The sequence below is a fragment of the Delphinus delphis genome, chromosome 4 (assembly GCF_949987515.2).
Source record: "Delphinus delphis chromosome 4, mDelDel1.2, whole genome shotgun sequence".
In the NCBI taxonomy this organism is placed as follows: Eukaryota; Metazoa; Chordata; class Mammalia; order Artiodactyla; family Delphinidae; genus Delphinus; species Delphinus delphis.
The window spans coordinates 54,318,511-54,344,935 of record NC_082686.1 but is presented as its reverse complement, the minus strand read 5'-3'; the positions used below and the strand labels follow the sequence as shown (position 1 = coordinate 54,344,935).

Below are 26,425 nucleotides of genomic sequence, written 5' to 3'. Positions count from 1 at the left end.
TTTACATGTGCAGCAGCTCCTATAGGACCCGTCAACAGCTTAGATGCCTTTTAAAAACTGGTATAGCAAGACCTGGTACTTCAATAGAATCACAAATGGTCTCCTATAAACATGAGATAAATAGTGGTTTTAGTGGTTTCTGACTGGAAACCCAGCCTCCTTCAGGTGCAGCAAGTCCTCACGTTTTCGTAATTTGGCTCTGTCGCCAGAGTCAGGCCAATCAACATTCTCATTTTACTTGGAAACCACTCCCCCCTTGCTTTTTGCATGTCTACCACCACTTGTACTCCTTGGCTTCTGGGATCCTATTTGGATTTCACGATCTTTTGCCTTGGGAACAGACACTCCTTGAGATAAATGAGGTAAATGAGTCTGCTCAGGGTTAGCTCTAGTTAAAACAGGGAAGCCAGATGTGTTCATTTATGCCACCCTTCAACTCTGCTCTGCAAACAACTTTTCTACACTTCCCTCAGAACCAAACAGTCCCATGTGGCCAATGAGCAAGTCTGGCTTCTTCAGCCCTCTATCATCCAAAAATAGGACTCGCTTATCAGTGATGGCATTCTGGGCACAGTAACACTTATGGGCTCAGCAGGAAGCATTTGAAATCTTAAATTACGCTCTGCTTTACACTTGTTCCTCCCAGCCTTCCTTGATCCCTGGGACTCAAATCGGACTTTCTTACTGGTGCTATTCATTGCTACCAGACTTTCTGCTTTAAATGCCTGCCCTGAATCAAAGCCCAGAAAATTCCATGAGCCTAAATTTAGGGTAATATACATTAAATTATTACCATGGTCTATAAATTCCAAACAAGTTAAAAATTATGTATCTTTGTATCATCTTCACAAAATATTTGCTAGGTAGCGTAACTCTAATCTATATTGAGAACTTTACAATGTCCAGTATCGCATTCAGTAAGAAAATCTGATGATACCGATATCAATTTTAAAGAAGCCACTTAGATTTCTAGTCTTTTTTTTTTTTTTTTTTTTTTTTTAAACGAAGCCCTTAAATACAACTTTGAAAGAAATCCCAGACCATCCTGCCTAATTCCACTTTGGCTACATCTAGTGCTTCATGTGGTTTGGCAGAAAGGTTAACCGTGTGGACTCTTGTTTTTTCCTGGATTCATAAACCTCGATCAACAAATAATTAACTGTGTTACCTGGAGCAAGTAACCTAACCTCTTTGTGCCTTAGCATCCTCATCTATACAAAGGGGAACAACAGTCCTACCACATTGTGAGGGTTAAACCAATTTCTTTATATATATATATATATATATATATATATATATATATATATAAAATATATGAACTGCTTAGAGTACTGCCTTGCTTATAGTAAGTGTATATGTATGAACCTTGCAAAGAGTAAGTGTATATGAGAGTTTGCTATTATTATCATCGTTATGATCAGTCACGGAATATAAGCATTCAAATCAACTTGAAATAAACTATAATTAACAACTACTAATCATTAACCTCATATAGTCAAAAAAGTAACAAATTCATTCAACACTGAGAACTTATAAACAGATGCCACAACTTATAAACAGATGCTATGCTAAGCTGACCCACGCTGCTTTAATCTAGTGCTCTTATCAGTAAATATTACAAGTAAAGGAATACTTCTGCATTTCAAAATTCTATGGGTAGAAAAAACTGGGGGAAAACCAAAATATAAACAGTGGGAGATTAGTTTAAAAGGAACAACATGAAAATCCTTTTCTTGGCATGAAGAGATATTTGAGATAAACTGTTAAATGAAAAAAATAAGGAACAGGTTCATGAGACATAAGAAGATTAAAATTTCTCTTTTATAAAAATATGACATAATAAATATGCTTATATATGCATAGACAAAAAAAAGAAGCCTGGGAGAATGAACACTGAATTGTTCACACTATTATCTCTATATAACAGGATTGAGTTTTTCTAATTTTTGTTAAGTTTTTAATAAATAAAAATAATTCAAAAGCCGTAAATAAGAAAACACCGGGGTGTACTGTAAGCTTTCATAAAGAATAAGCTTTTAAAAATACTAATTGGCTAAACAGAGATTAGCCAAATCATTCATAAATTTGTATACACTATGCAGAATAAGATTATTAGCATATTAATAATTAACTATTTGAAAGCTTAACTCAAATAGCAAAAATCTTCCATAGAATCAGGCCAGTGCTTCTTACAACCTTATCTTAAAAGGAACTTTGGAACCACACCAAATATAAAATTTATATCTGTTATAAGCACAATGTCTTGAATGTGACAGAAAACATACATTATTTTCTAATTGATGGCCTAATAGAGGACTAGTTTTTTTCTAGGCTTGCTGTTTTTTTAATAAAATTAAGAAAAAAATGGTTAGGAAAGCAGGCTTCCCCATGTTATTAATACAGGTTACCAACATCATGTGTTTGAAAACATGTCAGGGATGTTGTAGAAACTTTCCTTACAATGAGTGGGCGATACGACAAAATCACTGATAAAAACTTTTCACTTTAGGATTATTTTAAAGTTCATATAAGTCCAGATACTCACGAACACCCAACCTTCAAAGAAAGACATTTTCTGTTTCAATGATACCCTTTAGTCAGGAATGCTGCAGGGCCAATTCTAAACCCAAATATAAAGTGCCACCTAGTGGATATTTTTATAAAGTTTCTCTGCTTACACTTCAGTGTTATGAAGTAATCTTTAGAAAAGCTACTTTGGGTGGTCAAAAGGTACAAACTTCCAGTTATAAAATAAATAAGTCCTGGGGATAAATGTACAGCATGGTAACTATAGTTAATAATACTAAATTCCATATTTGAAAGTTTCTAAGCGAGAAGGTCTTAAAAGTTCTCATCACAAGAAAAAAAAATTTCTAACTATGTGTGGCGATGAATGTTAACTAGACTTATTGTGATAATAAGCATTTTACTACATATACATACACACACTTATATATTGAATCATGTTGTACACCTGAAACTAATATAATACTGTATCTCAATAAAAATAGACAGCTACTCTATATGAGGAAACAGCCATCCCTTACAGCATTTCCTCACCAATTAGTAATCTGAGCTGGTGGATAACATATAACTTTTTTTAAAAAACACACCTCTGACTGATAATATTGATTTTATATCTCAAGTTGAACCTCTGCCACCATCACAGAGAATAAAAAAGGGCCCAGTTATCTTCTAAGTGTTCCAGGACCTGTAACGACAGCATACATAAGCTAGAAAGGAGATCCAATTTAACATCCTTTTATCATTCACTTCAGTTGATAACAATAAAATATTAGCATCATTATATGAGGACAGTAATTACTATTACATCTGCTCTACACTATACGAAAACAAATTCACTTGGTCTAAATACACTATATCTGGTATTTAGAAATCAGCAGGGTTTCCAGCAAAGCCTTTGTACAAGCTGCAAAGGCCCTGGTTTACCATTAGAGGTGGCAGAAACACAGGTTATGACCAATTAAAATGAAATTAATGAAAAGAATTAAAGTGATATAAACACATAATTGAGGTAAAGTAGAAGGCTGAGGAACCTAAGTGTTCATAGTTTTAGTATGTGATAATTCAGATAACAGTTTAGGGGTAGACTTAAACAGATGAATTCCATATCTATCTAAATTTTCCTAGTTATAGATGCAATATTTTGCCTTTGGAAGCAGTCTCTATAAATATTTTTAAAAGCTTCTAATTATCTAGATATTTTCAGACTCCCACATTGTAAAACAGAAATGACTTAACTTATTTGGAGAGCATCACACTCACTGATGAAAAGTTTTGACTCAGAAAAGAGTTGTTCACAAGTTGTATCTGACATCTTTAGGAAAATTTTGCATGTTTTACTACTGTTCCCGGGTGTCATATTTAATTTATAGTATAATTTCTGTTTAAGGAACTACTCTTCTAAAAATGAGATGCTTCCTTTTATAGAATTGACAGGGACTGCAAATCCAAAATCCAATCCTTGGAGGTCACTGTGTCCTCCAATTTACAGATGAGGAAAAAACAAGATCCACAGGGGTCAAAGGTTAGATCAAGTTCACCAAATAACTTAGTGGCAGAGTGAAAATACAGGTCTCTTACTCACAAAATTAGAACCCTTTCCACTATCTCACACTGCCTTTTTATTCTTCCTCAAACAGAAATGGAATGTTTCCATTAAATTCTTCTTAAAGTACTACAGTTTCACTTTTAATCTAAAAGGTCCACATGGGGACCTCCCTGGCGGCGCAGTGGTTAAGAATCAACCTGCCAATGCAAGGGACACGGGTTCGATCCCTGGTCTGGGAAGATCCCACATGCCACGGAACAACTAAGCCCGTGTACCACAACTACTGAGCCTGCGCTCTAGAGCCTACGAGCCACAACTACTGAAGCCCGGGCGCCTAGAGCCTGTGCTCCGCAACAGGAGAAGCCACTGCAATGAGAAGCCTGCATACTACAACCAAGACTAGCCCCCACTTGCCACAACTAGAGAAAGCCCGCGCACAGCAACAAAGACCCAACGCAGCCAAAAATAAATAAAAATTAAATCTTAAAAATAAACAAATAATAAAATCTAAAAACTAAAATAAAAGGTCCACATGGTAAATGCTGCCCAGATGTGCATGAAGGGCAAATAGGAGTGTTAGAGCTGTGAGTTTCTTCATGATCATCAAAGAAAATATAGCAGGATGGGTGCAAAGCAGCTTCTGTGGAGAAATTTACATCAGTGATTTTGAAGAGGGGACCAAGAGACCAGGGAGCAGACCCAGCAGTTATTAAAGTGGGAACCGTTATTGTTTACTGAGAGGGTAGAAGGAGCTGCCTCTCTGCCTCTGCTCCCCACTGGCATGGTCCTTAAACTTTCAACAGCTGGGGAGATACCATTTCCTCAACAGGTGCTCAAAAAGTGATAGTTGAGAAACAGAAGTTCGCAGGGTAAACAGAAGTGCACAGGCTAACTTATATTACTTAAGAAAAGCTCTGATTTCCCTCAAAACTGCTATTTTTTACCTCTCATACCTCAAAAAGTAAGTATATACACACCACACATTCTTTCAGCTCTGAATCAGTTGCAGTTTCCAGGGTCTGAAACTTTTATCTGTGGTCTTCCTGTCAGATTTGGAGAAAGTGACACTTCTCTTTAACTTCTAATCTACAGTTAAAAGTGTCCTTTTTGTTACTACTTTAATGTTTATTCCTTAGTACTCATAGGGCCATATTCCTGACACAGTAAATACACACTAAGTGAAAGTCTGGGGGAAAAAAAAAACAAAAAAAAACACGTGGATTCAAATACTGACTCTAAGCAGGGGCATGCCTTGGCTAAATGACCTAACCTCTGAATCTCTGGTTGCTCTATCTGGCTCTGGAGAGGCCCATCTAGCTCTACATTATTTTAAGGCTCTATTTCTTGAGAACACTCTACAATAGACTTCAACACAACAAAACCTATCTGGCCTGTCTCTAACATTACGTCTTCAGCAAAGGCTTTAAACAGAAGTCTGAGGAGTGTAGTGATAGGACCAAATCTAAAAGGGGTTCTTTGTAGCTTATAAGTGAATTGCTTTTGAGAAAGCCTCTGTCGACATCTTACTTTGGCTCCTCCTCTATACAAACTGCTGTGGGAGCCTAAGAAAAGCAGCTTTCAAATGTGCAAGTGCATAGATTTGGTGTTGCTGCCGCCAGGCTGCAACGGCTGCCAGAGGACCAGAGTGAGTCAAAAGCAATTCTACACATCGCAGGCCTCAAGGTCTTCCCTTTACTTGGCAAACTATACACTGGGATCAGTCATCCAGCTAAATGTCAAGAGTCCCAAAGTCATTACTGGTGCAAAGGGTTCCAGTCTGAAACTTCCAAAATGATATAACTTAAATCATTACAAAGGAGATCTTTTTATGTTACTACAAACTTAGACTAATTTGTGAAAAATTAAAAGGGTAGTGAGACCATGACTCAGGAATCACACGATGTATGTGTTTGGAAGAACATTCACATACACCTTTTCTGGATCAAAGGTATTACTGGCATGTATTAAAAGAATCAAATAGAATCAACAGGAACCATTTTTAATGCTACTTACACAGTCTGAGAATTCTCAAAGATATTTACATCTGAATGCCTCATTTTCAGGCTCCTGTAACACTTGTTTCCAACTTTTAAGGCAATTATAGATGATCTACTTACAGGCTCTTTTCCCTTGAAAAATGTATCTCCATAAGTATTATTAATGGTTTCGGTCAAAATACATCATATGTAAGCTTGAATGCACTTTATTTTTTCGAAAGGGAGAAGAATTAACTTTACTTTTGTGGTCACACCCCTCTGTAAAAAGTAGTTCATTTCTACCCTCCAACATAAATGAAATACTTGAAGGCTGTCACTGAAGACAGCTCTTCTTCTACAGACACTGTTCTATGAGACTTTTCACTGTTCTAGATGAAAATAAACTATCAAATGAAAAAACGTCTACATGTTTAGATATTAAGAAATGCATTTCTATCAAATAGGCTTCTTAATTTTGAAAGTAATTCTGCATGTAATATGTTACACTAATTTTTGAAAAAATATACAGTAGACAAACATCCTAAGAGATATTTCTAAGAAAAAATTTTGAAATAGGTCTTACTAATAATCTGTTCTCTTATCAAAGAACAATTTGTAAAAAGGAAAATCTTATTATAAAGGAGACACACTTTGATCTTAATCTTAATCTTCTTTCTCCAACAGCCTGACAATTTTTAAACTTTTGGCTATACTCTTAATTTGGGGAAGAAACTACACAACTCAGTTAAAGAGGAAATGAATAAAACAATTCTTATGGTTTGGAGAGGTGGGGAATGGGTGGGTAATGAAGCAAAAATGTTGGGGGTTTGAAAGAAATGTAGAATAAAAGTTTATTATAAACAGATTTTAAATGGCCATTTTATCAGAAATTGAACTTTTTGACAGGATATAAAAACTCACTGTCTTACTCCAAGAAAAACCTTTTCTTGAATCAAACAAATCTCACTGTTACTGAATCCCACACAAAGTTGTGTTACTATGTAACTCCTTGCATCACTTCTGTAAGGAATATTTTCTCTACCAACTTGCTCTTTTCTTCCTCATCAAAATTCTGCTAAAAACATAATGAATGTGGAACTCCTTCTCTTATTAAACTCAATAACTTGATTTAGGAATACTCATACTTATTTCGAATTCCTACTTTGTTCTTCATTCAAAATCACAGATTTCTAGAGTTAGAACAAACTTTAAAGATTACCCGTTCAACCGTGAAAGAGGAGGAAATTCAGGTCCAAATGAAGAAATTTGCTCAAGGTCCCAGAACTTGCTCAAGGTGAAAGAGCTGGGACTAGTAACAAAGTCATCCCTGGGATTAATTTTTCATTTTCATTCATCACTGAGGAAGTTGAAAAGGCAACATATAATAATAACTAAAAGTTTATTCATTTTATATTTTTTAAAACAAGAAAGCAAATCATTGACACTTTCCACAAAGTATAAAAATTTATTTTCATTAAATTTCATGTCATTGTGTTTTCCTGGTGGTGCAGTGGTTAAGAACCCACCTGCCAATGCAGGGTACATGGGTTTGAGCCCTGGTCCGGGAAGATCCCACATGCTGTGGAGCAACTAAGCCCGTGTGCCACAACTACTGAGCCTACACTCTAGAGCCCACGAGCCACAACTACTGAGCCCACGTGCCACAACTACTGAAACCCGTGCACCTGGAACCCATGCTCCACAACAAGAGAAGCCACCACAATGAGAAGCCTGCACACAGCAACGAAGAGTAGCCCCTATTTGCTGCAACTAGAGAAAGCCCGCGCACAGCAACAAAGACGCAACACAGCCAAAAATAAAAATAAATAAATTAAAAAAAAATTCACGTCGTTAAATTTGTTTCATTAAAATGATCAACAGCCATTCAACATTCAAAACAAATGCATCCACTGCCTTGCCAACCATCTTGAAAAAAAGGCAAAACAATATATGAGAACTAAAAAGGAATTCAGACCTATGAGAAAATTCATAAGATCATAATATTATCCTGGAGAGGTTTGATTAACTCACCATACCATATTCCAACAGACGACAGAACTTAGTAAAAAAAAAAAAATACCATTGTCTCTATTCTTCCACTGTGTAGCTGCTTTTTACACCACCCCCTACTTCAACCTCTAAATGATTCACACATTACACTGAGGGTATATCCTATCTCAAGGAACTAGTGACAGTACAGCACATCACAAATTCAAAAACACTGTAAATGTTCCATGAAGTTTGTACCTGGACTACACAACATTTTCAACCTAGGTTTTTTCCATGAAATGCCACATTCAGCTATGCTTGAAAACTGCAATCATATTATCCTAGATCTTCTTTAACTTAAAATACCATTTTGCATCATATGTCTCTATAAAGTAGCTAGGACCTTTCTACTAATAGGTCAAATCTTCCCAATAATTACTTTTCAAATTGTAATTTCAGAATAAGAACAATCTTTCTTATATAACCTGAACTAAGAATTATGTAAGAATACATAAAATAATTAATGCACTTATTTTACACTTGAGGAGCTAAGCTGAAGAGATCCTTAAGGTTTCACATAAATAACTCTAAGACATCTGCTCTACATCTCAATTCAACATTCCAGACATAAGATTACATTTCATCTAAAAGTCATCAGGCAGGAGGCAGCATTTCCAATTTGCCACGTTTTAATAATGAGTTTTGTCAATGGTCATAATTTGGTGTTTAGGGCTTTTCCCAACCATATTAATTTTTCTGTGCCTATCAGGGATGAACAGTCACAAGTGAAAACTTTGAAGATACATGATTTTCAAGAAAAGGATCTCAGAAAACAGAATCATAAAAGTAACCTGGATTTCTAACTGAAATACAATTTATTCTTTTAATACACTCTTCCATTGTGAATATTTAGTTATGCCAGAGACTTATCAACACTCTTTCTCCCTAAGTATTTACAGCAAGTCTCTCAAGTAGACAATCAGTTTGCAGTCCTAGATGGATCTAATAAGATGTGTGAATAGTTTTATACCACTGCACTCAATTTTACAGTTCCTAAAAGTCTTTGGGGATATCATTCTCAATATATATTGCTTCCGGTTTTGTCCATTTCATTCTTTGGATCGATTTTCTCTGGTGAACTAAAGCATTCATCGCTTTTTTACCAAACAGCACACACACAAAATTACAATTTTCTTCCATCTTGTGAACAGTATTGAGATATATCCCTTGTCATGTCAACCTTGAGATGAAGATTCAATGTTTTCCTTTGAGGGTCAAAGAAATAATTCAAGAGAAAAATAGTAAGCATATTATCACTTAAGACTTCTTATTAACAGTCTCATTGGTGTCTAGGCTCAAATTTGTCCAAATTTTAACATGAGATTACACTACATATGAAATTCAAGACTTCAAGTTACAGACAGAAGTTCTTATTACAGCAGCCAAAACCTAATCTGAATGCTTATTTTTATTTCTTTATACTACCCAAATCAAAGAACTTTTTGTTGGGCAACTGTAGACACTCAGCGGAGTCAATGAACATATTTCAGACAGCCGCTTCTTGTCTGTGAACCTAGAACTATTTCTGCTGAATGAAATGCAGGTTATACAGAGAGAAAAATTAGGATTCCCCCACCCAAAAAAAAAGCCTCCACTTAGCACAGCTGGAGGATGAAACAGCAAATGAAATATGTATGTAAATCTCATTTAACTAGAAAGCAACTAACCGATATTCCTTGATTGACCACATGGGCCAGGAGGGGGTAACCTTTTAGAAAAAGTCAGGAATTATATAAACAAGCTAACATCAGCTTAAAAAACAAAAACAAACAAACAAAAAAACAACCTTCCAGAATGTCTTAGGCAGGAGGTGGAGAGGTTGTTGGTGTTGGTAGTGGGCAATTCACTAGATGTCTGTACCACATACTTCTTCAAACCTCCCACCTCTTCTACATACTATAAATATTTAAAACTGTGAAATAAGTGTTAATCATTAGAGTGATGACACCAAGCTCATCTTCCCATTAAAAAATAAGCTTCACTTACTATTAATAAGAAATTCAGTTGTGTACTAACATTTCTACAATGATTTTATTTACAAATATTAAGACTTCTCTAGCTAACTTTCAATGAGTAAGAAAAATTAACCAAAACATTCTTTTCTAAACAACTGTTCCAGTTTAACCTATAAATTTTATTCTAGGAAACTGGGACACTGATTTCATTCACTATACACCAAAATTACTACTTGGTAGGAAATATCTCTTCCTATTTATTCTAAATTGATATAAACTATATCACTGACCCAAATTTTGTCAATTGACATTTTTCTCTAAATTATCAGAAAAGAGCATTTTTCTCAAATGCTGTGATTGAGAAACAGCTAAGTCTAACATATAACACCTTTATCAAACTCAAATTCAGGTGTACTGACATACATACAATTATGTGTATATGAATATCATCCTAATTTGGATCCATCTAATAATTCCTAAGAAAGGAGTCTATGACAAATCAACTAAGGAATAAAAAGTTCATCTGTTCTCCATTTCATGGTTCATGAGTCAGAGCAAGGGAGTAGGAAAGGCTTGGACTTGGCAGCCAGATAGGCCTGGCTATGAATTTTTACCACTACCAGTTGTCTAATTTAAGGGCCTCTCTGTTCACTCATCTATAAAAGTAGGCTAGTAGCTACTTCACAGGATGGTTAGAATGGAAACAGATAGTACAGAAAATCCCTTTTAGAATGCCTCACATATGCTGCCTTAAATATTTACTTGTAAAAAACCAGCATGACAGGATGTATTTTCTTTTTTTTTCCAAGCCCTCTGGCACCCCTCACCCCAAGAGAGATGCTTACATAACTTCTAAGTGATCATCTCCATTTCCAAACTAATCTGTATCAGTAGATTTATTCAGAGTCATGCTTTAAGCCTTTCATTCTCTGAATCCAAACTCTGTGGGACTTCACAATCTAGTCCCAGAATTTAATTCCTCAGATAGGCATTCCACATCATTTTTTGTGCCCTCCCTGCCTCACCCCAACTCTTGCCAAAATCTGGCCCCAAACTTCCATTGCCTTTCTCTATATCCAATACCCCAGAAGGTGTATTCAAGGCCCAGCTTCCTGCGTTTGAGTACTTCCTTGCCTCTTTTTATTTGCCCAGGGATCCCTTATTTAAAATGCCCCTTTCTCTCTTCCTCTCCATGCAGGCGGAAATAACAGCCCCTTCCTCCAAATTTCTTAGTTCCCTACAGCATGAGCCATAAACTTCCTTGTGACCCTCTTCTGTTATTGGCTTGAATGATTATTTTACATCTGTTACTCTTAGCCTCTTATCGTTTTACCTCCACTACAGACACATCCACAGCACCATCATCGGTAGCCTCTTAACCACAGACAGTGAGTCTTACACAGAGTCCCCCATTGAAAATGATAGGCTTAAATCCTGTAAGATAAACTTGTCCAGGTTCATCCTACTCATAACTGTAAACTCTAAATGGAGGAGGGGGATGAGGAAGGGAGGGTATCCCTATGGGTCTTTGAAGTCCCCAGAAAAATGTAAAGGGAGAAACAGGAGAACGCAACCCCACCGCGATTTCACCATCCTTACTGGGTACAAAGAGTAAAAGAGCCAGAACCTCTCAACGAAAACTGTCTTTGAAATTATTTAAATGCAAATAATTTTACGCAGACCCACCAAAAAAATCTCTGGCACATTTTTTAAAGTTTGAAGGAAAAAGAAACAATCCTTGAGTAAGCTCCAGTAAGAGCAGAAGAAAGGCTGTCTTGATGCGCTTTAATCTCGAGAGAACAGCTGACTGGATGATTCCATTCAGTGAAAAATCAGACTCACTCACTCTTGCCCTGGCACTGAGATCTAGACGTTCTCTGACTCGAGAGTTCCAGGGCACGGACTTCCCTAGGTCCAGAGAGATCCTTCACAGTTGACAGGGTACTAATTGACGAACACAAATCCTGTGTTTACAGGGCAGCTTGAAACTCACAGAAAGTAACACTGCCATCTACCCAGTGTAAGGGCTAAGTAACAGAAATTATTATAAATGGATGAAAACAGCAGCCAAGATTCTCCTAAGCTCAAAACAGACCTTAACCAAAGAGCAATGATGCCATCATTCAAACAAGACACCGTGTGTGGCTAGCACAGGGAAAGGGAGTGAAGTATCCGCCAGCAAAGCACAAAAGAAATGTACAGAATCTGAGGAAGATTTTGCGGGGGGAACAGTCTGGCACAGACACAGAAGAATACCATATTTAGTGATCTTTAACATTACGGTGCCCGGGTGAGCTTCCTAGGAGTCCCAATCCCTCAAAACAATTGTCAGTATTAAAGTGCTGCTGCTCTTTCTGTTCTATTGCTTTTATTTTAAAAAAAAGAAAAGAGGGGCTTCCCTGGTGGCGCAGTGGTTGAGAGTCCGCCTGCTGATGCAGGGGACACGGGTTTGTGCCCCGGTCCGGGAAGGTCCCACATGCCGTGAAGCAGCTGGGCCCATGAGCCATGGCCGCTGGGCCTGTGCGTCCGGAGCCTGTGCTCCGCAACAGGAGAGGCCACAGCAGTGAGAGGCCCGTGTACCGCAAAAAAAAAAAAAAAAAAAGAAAAAAGAAAAGAATCAGTGATTTATTATTCAGATTTAATACAACCTAGTCAGCCTTTCAGAAATGTAGATTTTGCAACTAAGATAATGAATGGAAATTAACTTCAGGAAAACAGACTCATTCCTCACTTCTTTTTCCTCAAAATTACAGACCCATTTGAACATTTCACTGCTTTCTTATCCAGATACAAACTCCCACACAAAATGAATATTGCTATTCTAGCAACACCTAAATTTGAATGAAGTTATTCAGAACTATTTTAAAAAAGATGCTTTTTAGTAATACAGATAAATCTGTATTTTGTATAATTACATGAGTAATTACATAAAGCTCAACTTTGACCTTACTGTTGTATGTATTACTAACTTTGCCGTATAAAAAATATAAACCAAGAGTAAAAATTAAATGTGCAGTTCAAAATTTAGCATTTAAAAATTCCTCTTCCAAGTTAAGACCATTCAGTGGAAAATCTGTAATAAATGCATTTCCTAGTTTCTACCAAAGGAAAATTTTGTATCACTTGTTTATATATATTTATAAATTTTCTACTGTATTTAAACATGATCCAACTTATTAACACAATGGTGCATTTTTAATATTTGCTGCAACTTAGTCATTAGAGAATATATGGTTCTTTTTCAAAAGACATTAAACTAAAATACTAAATGACTAGGTTTTCAGACGCACTTTCAAGTCTGTCTAAATTAAAATACTAAGTGAATTAGTATTACAAAAGAAACTTATAACTGATAAGTTAAAATATTAATGTGAACATTTAATAGGTCAAGCCTTTTACATTAACCAAAGTCACAATATAAAGGCAGTTAGAGTGAGCATAAAAGGATGTTTCTCTCCATGTATTCCTGAGGAACAAACAGTAATCTGTTCTAGAGATAGGATGGTATTAACTGCTTCTTTCAGAACAGAACATTTGGTGTAATATGGTTTTGTAGAGTTCTGTGAAGGAAGCGGTTAGGAGGAGTGAATTATCACCAGTAGCCTGGATTCTGGGTCCTCATGGCAGGATTGCACAGTAAATCTCCAGTGTTTCACGTGTACTGAGGCTGGAGGTGAGTTTGGAGGTTAACGACTGGTCTTTCACTGAGTACTTTAACATTAAAAACAAAAAAAACCTAAAGAGATTTTTTAAATCCCATTTAGAATTAAGTTAATGTTATTAAAAATAGATCCTCATTTTAAAAGTTTTCTCCCTTTTTCATTTGTTTTTTTAGTTACAAAACTTTTCGCTTGCCTTACTCTCTTATTAATCTAAAATTTGCCTGACTTCCATGGGATTTTTCACAAAGCAGATCCATAATATCTTGACAAGATTCGATTATTCTGTGTCCCTTAATGAAAGAAAAGAGCCTCCTTAACCTTGGTTAATGCTCAGATAGACAGCTCTCTGGCCAGGACCCTCAGGAGTGATTGGGCAGTGTTTACAATTTACAGAAAGTTAAGGCAGTTTTGTGTCCCTTGCCCCGTGTAGTCTGCTCTCTGGCTTCTTTTGCCTCTGATACAGAGTTTAGCGGTACTCACAAAATGAATTCTGGACAAGTAACAGGTTCAGGAAACACTAATCATGTGCAAATTCGAAGAGTCAGATAACTCCTTGAAAGGGGTTATAGCACAAATCTATCTTAGAGTGAGAGTCCCTGCAACAGCTATAGGAAGGCAGCGAGCGAAGGAGTTCAGGTCTCACTCACCATTTACCTTGGGTTGAGGAGTTCCTAGCAGAGAAACCACAGGAGAAAGGAACGGGCAACTTGCCTCTAGCACCAGATAAAGACAGACCCATAGACTTCAAGGATCCACAACAGTTAAAACCGAAAGTTAAAACCAACACTGACTCAAAGATGGTAGCTGGCAAGTGAAAGGAGACGTGGAGCTAGGTGGTACATCAAGTAGCAAAGGGAGGATGCACTGCCCCACTCACAGCTGAGGGGCTGGGGTGGGGGGGTGGGAGGAGGAAGAGGCCAGGACTCAAGGTTTTGCGCTGAACAATGCCTGGGCTGCCTGGTGAAAGAAATTGGGAAGCCAAAGGAATTCATTATCCTTTCTCAAAGAAAGATAAATCTATTCTTTCTCCAGAACAAATCAAAGCTAAATAACATGAAGGGAAGTTCGATGTATGCCCCACTTGCTACGGTTATGAGAAACACTAACTGGCAGGTTGCTGTGACATAGCCCGGTAAGGTAGATGGATTCAGGCTTTGGTAGTGGTGCCCAGACATCCCATGAGAAACTGTATTTCATTTCCATTGAAGATAAAATACAAAAAGGTTGGAGTCAAAAGGGTTCTTACAGATCACTGTTCTACCACTCTCATTTTGCAAAAACCCAGAGTGAAGCTCAAGAAGAAATGACTACTTATGGTTTACAAAGCTACCCACAGGCAGAACTGTTTATAGTATGCATGATTTTTGCCCACTGCTTTTAGGGTAATTATTATTGCTGAGCTGGGAAAAGGCATTTCCGTCCTTACTACCTTTACGTCTTTCCTTTCTTCATTCAGTAAACATCAATTGATTAATAAGTACTAGGCACTAGACCAGAACCTGGAAGACTCCCCTGGAAAACCTCAGAAAATGAATGTGGTAGATAGTGGTACCAAGTTTGACAACAGGCAAAACACTGAAGTCAGTCAACTAAAATCACAGACCATCAAGTACAAAGTACCAAGTTAGGAGGAACTGTGATATGAAAATTGGAATGGATTGTGCAAGTATAATCAGATACCAAAAGAACCAATGGCTGAGAAAAACAGAAGTAGGTGAAGGACAGAAAAGGGGAAAGAGTGGCAAATAGAAGTTGTCATTTACTCGAGCTTTTGGGACTTTTGCAACACAGAACAAAACACAGGTTGCAAACAGTCCTCTGTAGGTCACTCCTTCTCTATCTCAATTCAAATTAAGGAAAAAAGAAATCAGTAAAAGATGTGTACATTTTTCTGCCCAAACTATCTTTAGAAGGCAGGAATAGCTGACAACTTTCGTTTAACATGAGAACATTACATTATTATGATGTAGTTTTCCTGGGAGAAAACACTTAGCTAGCAAACATACCCAGCTATTTCAGGATGTCTGGACTTAACTGGGTTTGAGAAAAGGTGTGAGTGACAACTGGAAAACTAAGAAATACAAGCAGCTGCTGCAAAGGATGAAACTAATTTTTAAAAGGTCATCAGGATTATTGCTAAAATGGTGTTACAGGCAATTTACAAAATTATTTTTTTAAAAATCTAGTCATTTTAAAGAACTATATAAGAGATATAGAATGAGAACACTTATACTCAGCTAGAGGGAGGATTAAGATGTAACAAGTTCTATGTAAATCCATTTGCCATGATCCTACAGAGTTTGAGGTTGGGTTGACGTAGCACTTCTACCCATGAACATATATCCTAGAGTGCATAAAGAGGCATGAATAGGACTCTCAAGACTTTTTCCTTTGCAGTTTTATCTCCCATAACAAAAACTGGAGACAATCTAAATAGCCATCCAAAGAAAGTGGATAAATAAATTGTGGTATTTTCATACAATGAAATACAACTGTGATCATAAATGAATTACAGGTATAAGAAAGGATGAATCTCTCAAACATGCTGAGTGGCAAAATAGGTGTTGCAAAAGAAAACATATAGTATTAATATTTATATAAAATTCAAAAACAAGCAAAACTTAATGTAGGGGATACATAAAACGTGGGGAAAAACTATAAAGGAAAACATGGAATTAATAAACTCAACATTCAGGATTGTGGTGGTAGTTAAAGAGAGGTGATGGAATCTGGGCCAGGCATAGCTCTATTTCCTAAGTTAGTGGTAGGTACTCAGTTATTCATGTTAATGTTATTCTTTGTATCTTATTCACATGTTATAAATACTCCTTGTATATATAGCATTTTCTAAATACTATGAGGTTTACTTCTATTTTTAAAAAGCTCTCAGAAATAACACTATATTTAACAAACTATTTTAAAGGTACGTTTTAAGTATCTGCAAGTAACAAGTACCTAGCACACACTCAGGACTTTATAAAATTATCTCTTTTAATTCACAGAGCAACTCTCTGAGGTAAACATTTTCATTTTACATAGGAGGAAACTGAGATGTCTGTTACGTAGATTGCCCAACATTACATAGCTAGCAGCGGTAGAATTCAAACCATATCCAACTCTGAAAACCATGGTGCGCCCGTAGGTAGGACTATCTAAAATACAACAGCACAGATAAATTTCCAACATAAACACAAAACTGACTTGTTATACTGAAGTTTACTATTTTAATTCATCTTAGCATTTATAATGCAACCCTAGATCATATTCTAATATTGACAGTCTGTATTAACTTTATGTTACAGTACCTCATTATTACTTCATAATCACAATTTACTGTTAAACTCTATAAATTCTAAAACTGGCAACAGATACCAAGTATGTTTATGGAAATTCTCAATTTGGCTGTACTTCTTTTCATAACTTGACTTCCTCTAGGACTGGAAGTTTAAGGAAAGTTAGCTGCTGGTAGGCTGAAACACAGCATTCTCATTTCACTGCCCTCCCATCAGGGGCTCGTTCGCAAGCAAGCAAACAGGCTTGCCAAGTGAGAAATTACTCACTTCCACCCTCTTTTTCCTCATCTTTCTTCCAATAATACTTCAAAACCTAATTTTAAACTCATGCAGGAAACCTGATTAATACCACCTGCTTTTCTCTACTCCATTAACTCTGGGCCTCTTTGGCACACATACAACACACTCACTTATATAATTATTTGTCGGCTTTGTACTTCGGTGTTGTTTTCATTTGCATGTGTGTCCAGCCTGCAAGAGCCACTGAAAAGTGTTTACAAGTTTATTGCTTCTGAGCTATGCCCTAACTCATTCTTCTTTGCCCAAAGCACCATCAACTGTGCTCCGTAAACAGTAGTCACTTAATAAATGCTGATTGACTTACTACAGCAGAACAATTCGCCTCTGGTATTTCTCAATGTCCCAGTGACTCCTCCACATCTACAAACATGCTGGAGATGATACCAGGTACCGTTAGAGGCTTGGGGTCTTCCTGAGGGTGCCTGGGACAAGAAAAACACAGAGAGAGACCAAAGACAGTCAGGAGAAACACAGAGAGAGGGAACATGGAAATAAACAGAGGACAGAACAGAGTGAGAGGAGTCAAAGAGTCAGGAGTTACGAGAGACACTCAGAGACAGGGAAGAGGTCAGCAATCCAAACTTGGGTTTTAGGTTGGAAACCACATTTTTGGTATTATTGACTCCTATTATAGGTGCATTCATGTTACTAAATTTATGATATAACTGACCACTTCAAGGTTATTTCTAAGGTTTTTCTGAGCTTGTAACTTTATCTATTAAAATTCATCTTTATGTGGTAGCATCTTTGGAGACCTACACACAGATACAAACATGATTCTCCTATTAACCCAGCTGTAAATAAGGAAATATTTTTCTAATTCTTCAGTTTAGAAACTGGTTACTTCAGAGAGGTAATGTGACTTGCCCAAGGTCACAAGCAAGAATATGATCATTGGGGCCCCAAATCTTCTGATTCCGAACTCCAGTGCCTTTTCTGATGTCCTATGTTCTCTATTAGAAATGAATCATATATAAATCCAAACTGTTTTTTATAAAATAAAGTTCAAACCACACATTCAAGATAAAACTTTCTATCTGTTCAGACAATGAACTGCTGAGGTTACTCTCTTAGGATACTTTACTTCAGAGCTTCATTTATTTAAAAAAAATCTATCAGAAAAAAATAAAGCAGAATAAAACTATATCAGAATGACAGAAAATTTCAAACACAAAGGAAATTACGTGAACAGGCACTTGACAAAATTTTAACATTTTTAAAAAGGAGCCAGAGTTAGTTCATTGCTTTTACAACTGTAATTTCAAAGTTTTGGTGATTCAACAAATTTCAGCTGAAAGATCAAAAGCTCCACATTTCAATGAGTTCTTACATCTGAGTACTAGTAAACCTGTCTCAAACATGTTCTCTCATGATGTCGCGTACCTAAAGTCTATACTGCAATTCTATTTCAGGGTACTGCATATAGTAGCAATGATTTAATTGTAATCAATTTTCTGTAATTGTCAGAAAAGCTCCTTTGATACAAGTGTAATAAGCATGTGAGTGGATTTCACAGCAAGACAATAAGACCACAAAGAAATTTCTATTCAATTGTGTATCAATATTTTCCCATGTTCAGCAATTTTTTAAACTGTCAAATCAGGCCTAAAGTACAGTACTGTTCTGCCCTCTAGTGACTGCCTAGGTTCTGTTAACTACATGTGTTTTTTAATTGCTTTTTGAGCAATACTTAGGGTTTGTTTTTTTTTTTAAATACATATGACAGTGCTTTTTTATAACTGAATAGTGAACAAAGGGAACTGGTCAAATTTAAGATACGGCTTTTGGTATGAACACAATGCAGGAAAGATAACACAATTTCTTCTCATAAGGATGGTACACCTAAGTATTACAAACAAAGAAAGTTTATATCATTTATTCCAATCTTTATTCATATTTTTATGTAATTTATTTGGAAAGGCCAAAGAATTACATTCAGTTTCTTTGCTAAAAACTTTACAAGTGTCACAACTATAAATCCCAAGTTGGTTTAATTATATTATTTTGGAGTCTGAGGTATCAAGGCAAGTGGTACTACATATATCACACATAGATGAACAATTTTCTAATAATTATAACAGAGTCAAAATATGCTTAATACAAAACTATCCTGAACATTATTTACCTTTAACTGTTTCAAGTGGCACTTTAGGATTTTTCTGAACCTCAGTGTTGTCTTTAAAATATTGTTACTTTATATGTGGAAACATTCATCAAGGATGGCAATTAAGACACAATTATTACACAGAGATTCACCATAGTATTTTGATGAAGGGTACTTCTTTCCCTCTTAGTTTCTCTTGCCATAAACCTCTTGTAAGAAACCAATGCATCTCTAGAACAGCATTTCTACACTCACTAATCCTAAGCATACTACTTCTGTGTCTACACACTTATGTTAAAAACAAAATTACATTTGTACACATGAATGTAAAAGGATACCTGAACATGTGAGGATAACCCACAGGCAGTATGGTGGTGTGGTTAAGAGCACAAACCCTGCAGCCAGACTGCTTGAATTCCAGCTCTGCCTCTATTAGTATGACCTAGGGAAGATTACTTAATTGCTCTGTGTTTCAGTTTCCTCAGGTACAAAATGGGAGTAAAGAGAGACACCTACCAATAGTAATGTTTTATATCTTCATAAGTATTTGGGTTATACAGGTACATATATGAGATTATCAAAATCCAGAAAATATGTGTTTAAGATTTGTGTATTTCACTGAATGTAAATTTTACATCAAAAGAAAAGACTTGTACATAAATACTGAGCTACAATCAATAATATACATGCTGAAGTAATTAGGGGATTTGCAGTGATGTCTTTTAAATGCATCAAAAAGAAATTGAACTGATGATGGATGCACAGATTATAGGTATGTAATAAAATAAGTATAGTAAAATGTTAATGGTTAAATCTAGGTGGTGAGTATAAACATATGCTATATGTTTGAAGTTTCAAAATAAAACGTTGAGGGGGAAATACATCTACCTTTCAAATAGTTGATGTGAAGATTAAATAAATAAGGGAATTAAATATACAGAAGAGAGCCTGACAATCAACAGTAGAGAATGGCGATATGTTTAAGCAAATGAAACTATTCATCCCTAGTTGGAAGGAAAAGGTAAGAAAGTAATAAGGCATTGGGCTCCAATTGGGCTCCACTGGACCAAGTAGTTGCCATCAAGGTTGTTAAAGCTCAAATTTCAAATATTTACATCATTAATTTGCATGGGCCATGTAGAGAACATGGTCTTTGAAAGTCAGAACGAGCTGATTTGAATCCTGGCTCTGTCTTCAATCACTCAAGAAGCTCAGACAATTTATTTAAATGTTCTGAGCCTCAGTTCTCTCATATATATAATATGAGAGTAATGATACCTACATCTAAGAGTCATTGTGAAGATAAGAAAAAAATACACATACAGAAATTAGCACATGAAATGCAAATAATAACTACTGCAGTTCTTTAAAATTATAATCATTATTACTACTTAGGGTGAGTCTTTTATACCCTTACAACTATTCTCTGCAGATGGAAACAAAAGTGGCTATGTATCTGATTCTAACCTAGAAATTTCATGTGCAGGTGGCCCTACTAATCCAAAGAGCTTTCTACAGGATCTTTATTAAAACAGTAGGCCTTTCTAAAAGTACCAGTGTACTTAGAGTAAAAGAAGAACTGGCAATGACAGGGAATTCACTTACCCCTCTGTAATGCCAATTATAATAAATGTAAGTCCTACGGGTGAGGCATTTAGGAAGTATGTTTGCTGATGATATTTTAAAGAAAGTCACACTTAGTGTATCTGAGGAAATAATATTAGCATCTGGATAAGATCTGATTTGAAACAGTCTTAGGTAACACATTTAAAGAAAAGAATATTAAAACTATATTTATAGAAGATGAATTCTATGCTCCCAGGGAGTGGCTTTGAGTCATTATAGATTACTCCACGAAGACAGTGGCTCAACATAGTTTCAGCTAAAAATAGAATCAAGAAAGTGGAAATGAAAGGGGGAATATTGAAAACATATACACAACTTGGCTTCTTCCTTGACTACTCTACAAAAACTGCTTCTCCAAATGTAAATCAAAACCACAGTATCAGAATGGCTATCACCAAAAAGTCTACAAATAACAAATGTTGGCGAGGATATGGACAAAAAGGAACCCTGGTACACTGTTAGTGGGAGTGTAAATTGGTGCAGCCACTACAGAAAACAGTATGAAGGTTCCTCAAAAGACTAAAACTAGAACTACCATATGACCCAGCAATTCCAATCCTGAGTATACATCCCAAGAAAATAAAAACACTAATTCGAAAAGATATCTGCACCCCAATATTCATAGCAGCATTATTTATAATAGCCAAGGTATGAAAGCAACCTAAGTGTCCATCAACAGATGAATGAATAAAGAAGATGTGGTATATATGTGTGTATATATATATGTGTGTACACACACACACACACACACACACACACACACACACACACACACACACACAATGGAATACTATTCAGCCATAAAAAAGAATGAAATTCTGCCATTTGTAACAACATGGATGGACCTAGAGAGTATTATGCTTAGTGAAATAAGTCAGACAGAGAAAGATAAATATTGTATATTATCACTTCTATGTGGAATCTAAAAAATAAAACAAATGAATATAAATGAGTATGACAAAACAGAAACATAATTATAAATACAGAGAACAAACTAGTGGTTACCACTGGTGAGAGGGAAAGGGGGAGGAGGGGCAAGGTAAGGGTAGGGGATTAAGAGGCACAAATATTATATATAAAATAAACAAGCTACAAGAATATATTGTACAGCACAGGGAATACAGCTAATATTTTAAGATAAATTCGAATGGAGTATAATGTATAAAATACTGAATCACTATGTTGTACAATATAATGTTGTAAATCAACTATACATCAATAAAATGAATTAATTATTTTTTTTGAAAGAAAACCCCATTTATTTATTTTTATACATTAATTAGTTAATTTTTGGCTGTGTTGGGTCTTCGTTGTGGTGCGCAGGCTTCTCACTGTGGTGGCCTCTCTTGTTGTGGAGCACGGGCTCTAGGCACACGGGCTCTAGGCACACGGGCTTCAGTAGTTGTGGCTCACTGGCTCTAGAGCACAGGCTCAGTAGTTGTGGCACACGGGCTCAGCTGCTCTACAGTATGTGGGATCTTCCCAGGCCAGGGCTCGAACCCGTGTCCCCTGCATCGGCAGGAGGACTCTCAACCACTGTGCCACCAGGGAAGTCCTGAATTAATTATTTTTAAAACTGCTTTCTCCAAAGGACCCATGGATCACCTAACCCAAACACCCTTTTTTTTAAAAAAAAAGATTTTTTTTTTTGGATGTGGACCATTTTTTTTAAAAGTCTTTATTGAATTTGTTACAATACTGCTTCTGTTTTATGTTTTGGTTTTTTGGCCACGTGGCATATGGGATCTTAGCTCCCCAACCAGGGATCGAACCTGCACCCCCTGCACTGGAAAGCAAAGTCTTAACCACTGGACAGCCAGGGAAGTCTCCCCAAACACCTTTTTTAAGCATTAAATGTCTCTATTTTTCTTGAAAACTCTTTCCCATCTTCCTTAGCACTATATTGCTCTTCCCACTAAAGACCTGACTGTTCTTCTTTCCTTTAGACGTCTCTTAACAAGTAGGTAGGTGTTTTCAGAGGTTCTGTCTTAGCCATATTTTCTACTTTCACCAATTTTCAAAGTTTCAGCTCCACCCCTCTCTTAAGCTATACCCATCTTCAACTGGAATCTCTTCCAAACTCACATCAAATTCATAAATGCATCCTATACATAATCACATGGATACTCTCTGCATTTCAAATCCAATCCACCCCAAACTTCACCTTCCCCTCCCATAAATCAGTTTCTACTACATCTCTCTACATATGGTAGTAGGATTATCTAAACATCTACACTTAAATTAAAAACCTACCTCTGACTTCCTTTTCAACACCCCCCCACCGCTTCTTTCCCTCTTATGATTCCTTCTACATCCCCAACACAAGTTCAATCTGTTGCTAAATTCTACACATTAGTAGTTTGGTTCAAGCGATAAGACAGGATTTGTATTCTCTGAGAAACAGAGTGAAAGCTAAATTTACAATCACTAAAAACACACAGAAACACACACACACAGGCTAAATAGTAGTAGGCATCAGACATTTGAGAAAATCATTGAAGGAATCCTTAAAAGTGAGTATCCATTAATTTTTGCCTTGCAAACTGGGAGAAGATTTATTTGATTTTGTGAGTTGGATACCTCAATCCAAAATATTTTAAGATACATCCAGACAGGGTATAACCTTCATAATGTCTCCCACGATGGTCCTATTTACAACTCTCAAATCCTATTAGAAAAACAAATTTCTTCTTACCTAGGATATGTATGCTAAAGCCCCCCAAACCAAACTTTCCAATGCCTACCTCTTTTCCCTTCCAATCCATCCCATTTATATTGTCTACTCAAAAATTTTCAGTGGTTTATCTGCCTTTAAGAAAAAAAAAGTAAACTCACTGTGACTTTCAAGACCCTCTTACATCTAGCTTGCGACCAAAATTTCCCATTTTACCCTCACAAACATCCCATCCAAATGGCAAAAGGATGGGCATTCCTTGAAGATATTGTGGATTTGGATCCAGTCTACCTGAATACAGCAAATATCAACATAATAAAGCAAGTTGCACAAATTTGTTTTCCCAGTGAATATAAAAGTATGTTTACACTATACTGTAGTCTATTAAGTGTGCAACAGCATTACGCCTAAAAAAATGTACATGCCTTAATATTTTTTTATTGCTAAAAAATGCTAACCAACATCTGAGCCTTCAACAAGTCATAAACTTTTTATAATAATAACATCAAAGATCACTGACCACAGATCATTATGATGAATACAATAATAATGGAAAAGTTTGAAATATTGCAAGAATTACAAAAATGTGACAAAGAGACACAACGTGAGCAACTGCTGTTGGAAAAAAATGATGCTGATAAACTTACTCGACATAGGGTTGTCTCGCCTTCAATGTGTAAAACATGCAATATCTGCAAAGCACAATAAAATGAGGTATGCCTGTATTCGCCTTCTCCAGACTTCTGTATTTACTCCTCTGTGTAGTCTTCCCTGATATTCCTACCTGGGATTTTAGATCCTCCTCAGAACTCTTAATGAGGTTTATTTATCTACCTTTATTCTACCTAATTAGTTTGCCTTCTATTACCACATCGTGACCTTGACAGTGTCTAACACTTTGCACATAGTAAACATTTATCAGATAAACAAACCGAGGAGCAGAAAGTATATTACTCTATCTTTAAATAAAACATTTTTCCAATGAGATTACTATAGGGAGTTCAGGTTCTAAAAAGGAACACAAGAGCTGGAGAAAAGAGTGCAAACACTCCTCACTTTTTTTTTTTTTTTGCGGTACACGGGCCTCTCACTGTTGTGGCCTCTCCCGTTGCGGAGCACAGGCTCCAGACACGCAGGCTCAGCGGCCATGGCTCACGGGCCCAGCCGCTCCGCGGCATGTGGGATCTTCCTGGACCAGGGCATGAACCCGTGTCCCCTGCATCGGCAGGCGGACGCTCAACCACTGCACCACCAGGGAAGCCCACTCCTCACTCTTATAGGTGGGCCATAAAGGTTTAGAATTTCAATATACAGTACACTAATAATTGAAAAAATATATAACTAAAGTCTATAAAATCCATAGTTGTTATGGTTAGAAAGTTCACATATTCGACTAGGAAAACGCAAAATTGCTATAAAAAGATCACAAATACCTAATACATACATGCTAACTTACAGAAAAGCTTTTTGAAGGAACCAAAGTATTTTCATAGATGGTCCTAAATCATCTTCAAAACCAGTTTAGATACACTAGAGATATTCAAAATTAATAAATAAAAGTTACTAGGGACAAAGGACAAAGGTGTACTGCTTCATGCTCATGTGCATGAAAATTATTAGAAATAAAAATACTTTCTTCTCTTGGATCAATTAATTGTGAAATGCTAAGCCAATGACCTAAAATGAAGTGAAATTTTGCTTGTCTAGTTATGGAAGAACAGAGTAAGGTCATGAGTTCACAGCTGTTTAAAATTTTTTAAATTTTTTATAGTTATCAGGTTGAGATAATCAATTTACAAAAATAGCTCTCATACTTTAAAATTCATTAAGAATTTATAATATAGCTCCTTGTTTTGTTAAAATAATTATAGTCTTTGAAGAAAATTGTGTAATTATAAAAATGTACTATTATGCTTAAATAATTTACTTGTTGTTTGAGGTGATAATTTTGTTAATACCAACAGTATGAGATGATAATATTCCTGAAATAACTATAATCCACTGAATGATAGATGACTTATGTCCTAATACTTTCATATATTTGAGCTTTGATTATGCTTTAATAAAATTGCAAAGTTAAATTGGGCAAAGTATAATTAAACTCAAACATCTATTATTATGATTGTATAGAAAATATTTTAAGATATCTAACAATATAAAGAATAAATGTTATTCTTTCCTAATGGCTTAAAGCAAGCCAATCCTGTATTCTATAGACTTTTAATATAAGATGTGCAGTATAATGACATTTCCCTTGTTGTGAATAGAGACAATAACATGCTTGAAATTCCATTTCAAGGAACAGTTAAAGCAGTAAAAAAAAAAAAAGTCAAACGCCACTTTTGACCCACTGTCATTGTGAGAACAAACATTTTCTTAGCAACCCTGCCAATGTGCTGAGTTGGCAGTGTACCCTGCAGCACTTTTAATCCTCTTAAGAACCTTACATGGTCAGTATTCACCCCATTTCACAGATGAAGTTAAGTAACTTTCCCACAGCCCAATCAGTAAACAACTGAGTTAGATGTAGTCTTGTGTAGAGTCCATCTGACTCCACAGCCTATGCTTCTGAGATCAAATTACAGCCTAAAAAAGTGATCCATTTAAATCTGTCTTCTATAAGGAAATCTACCTATCCATAGGAATCTCCAGGAAGCAATAGTGATCATTATGCAGTTGACAATCCAGAGGCAAGAATAAGAATGTTTATAAGC

The 26,425-nt window shown here is 36.2% G+C and overlaps 1 protein-coding gene across 8 annotated transcripts in view; it reads right to left on the bottom strand.

The window, feature by feature from the left end:
• Positions 1-26,425, bottom strand: part of BBX (BBX high mobility group box domain containing) — a 282,022-nt gene that overhangs the window by 124,248 nt on the left and 131,349 nt on the right. The window contains exon 4 of one of the 8 annotated variants that reach the window (XM_060010596.1): positions 17,612-17,729. The exons of 6 other annotated variants lie outside the window; for them this stretch is intronic. The gene's annotated coding sequence lies outside the window, so the exon portion shown is untranslated. Of the gene's footprint in view, positions 1-3,113; positions 3,856-17,611; positions 17,730-26,425 lie in introns of those variants that run through there. One more of the 8 variants, XM_060010600.1, reaches the window with a different exon arrangement.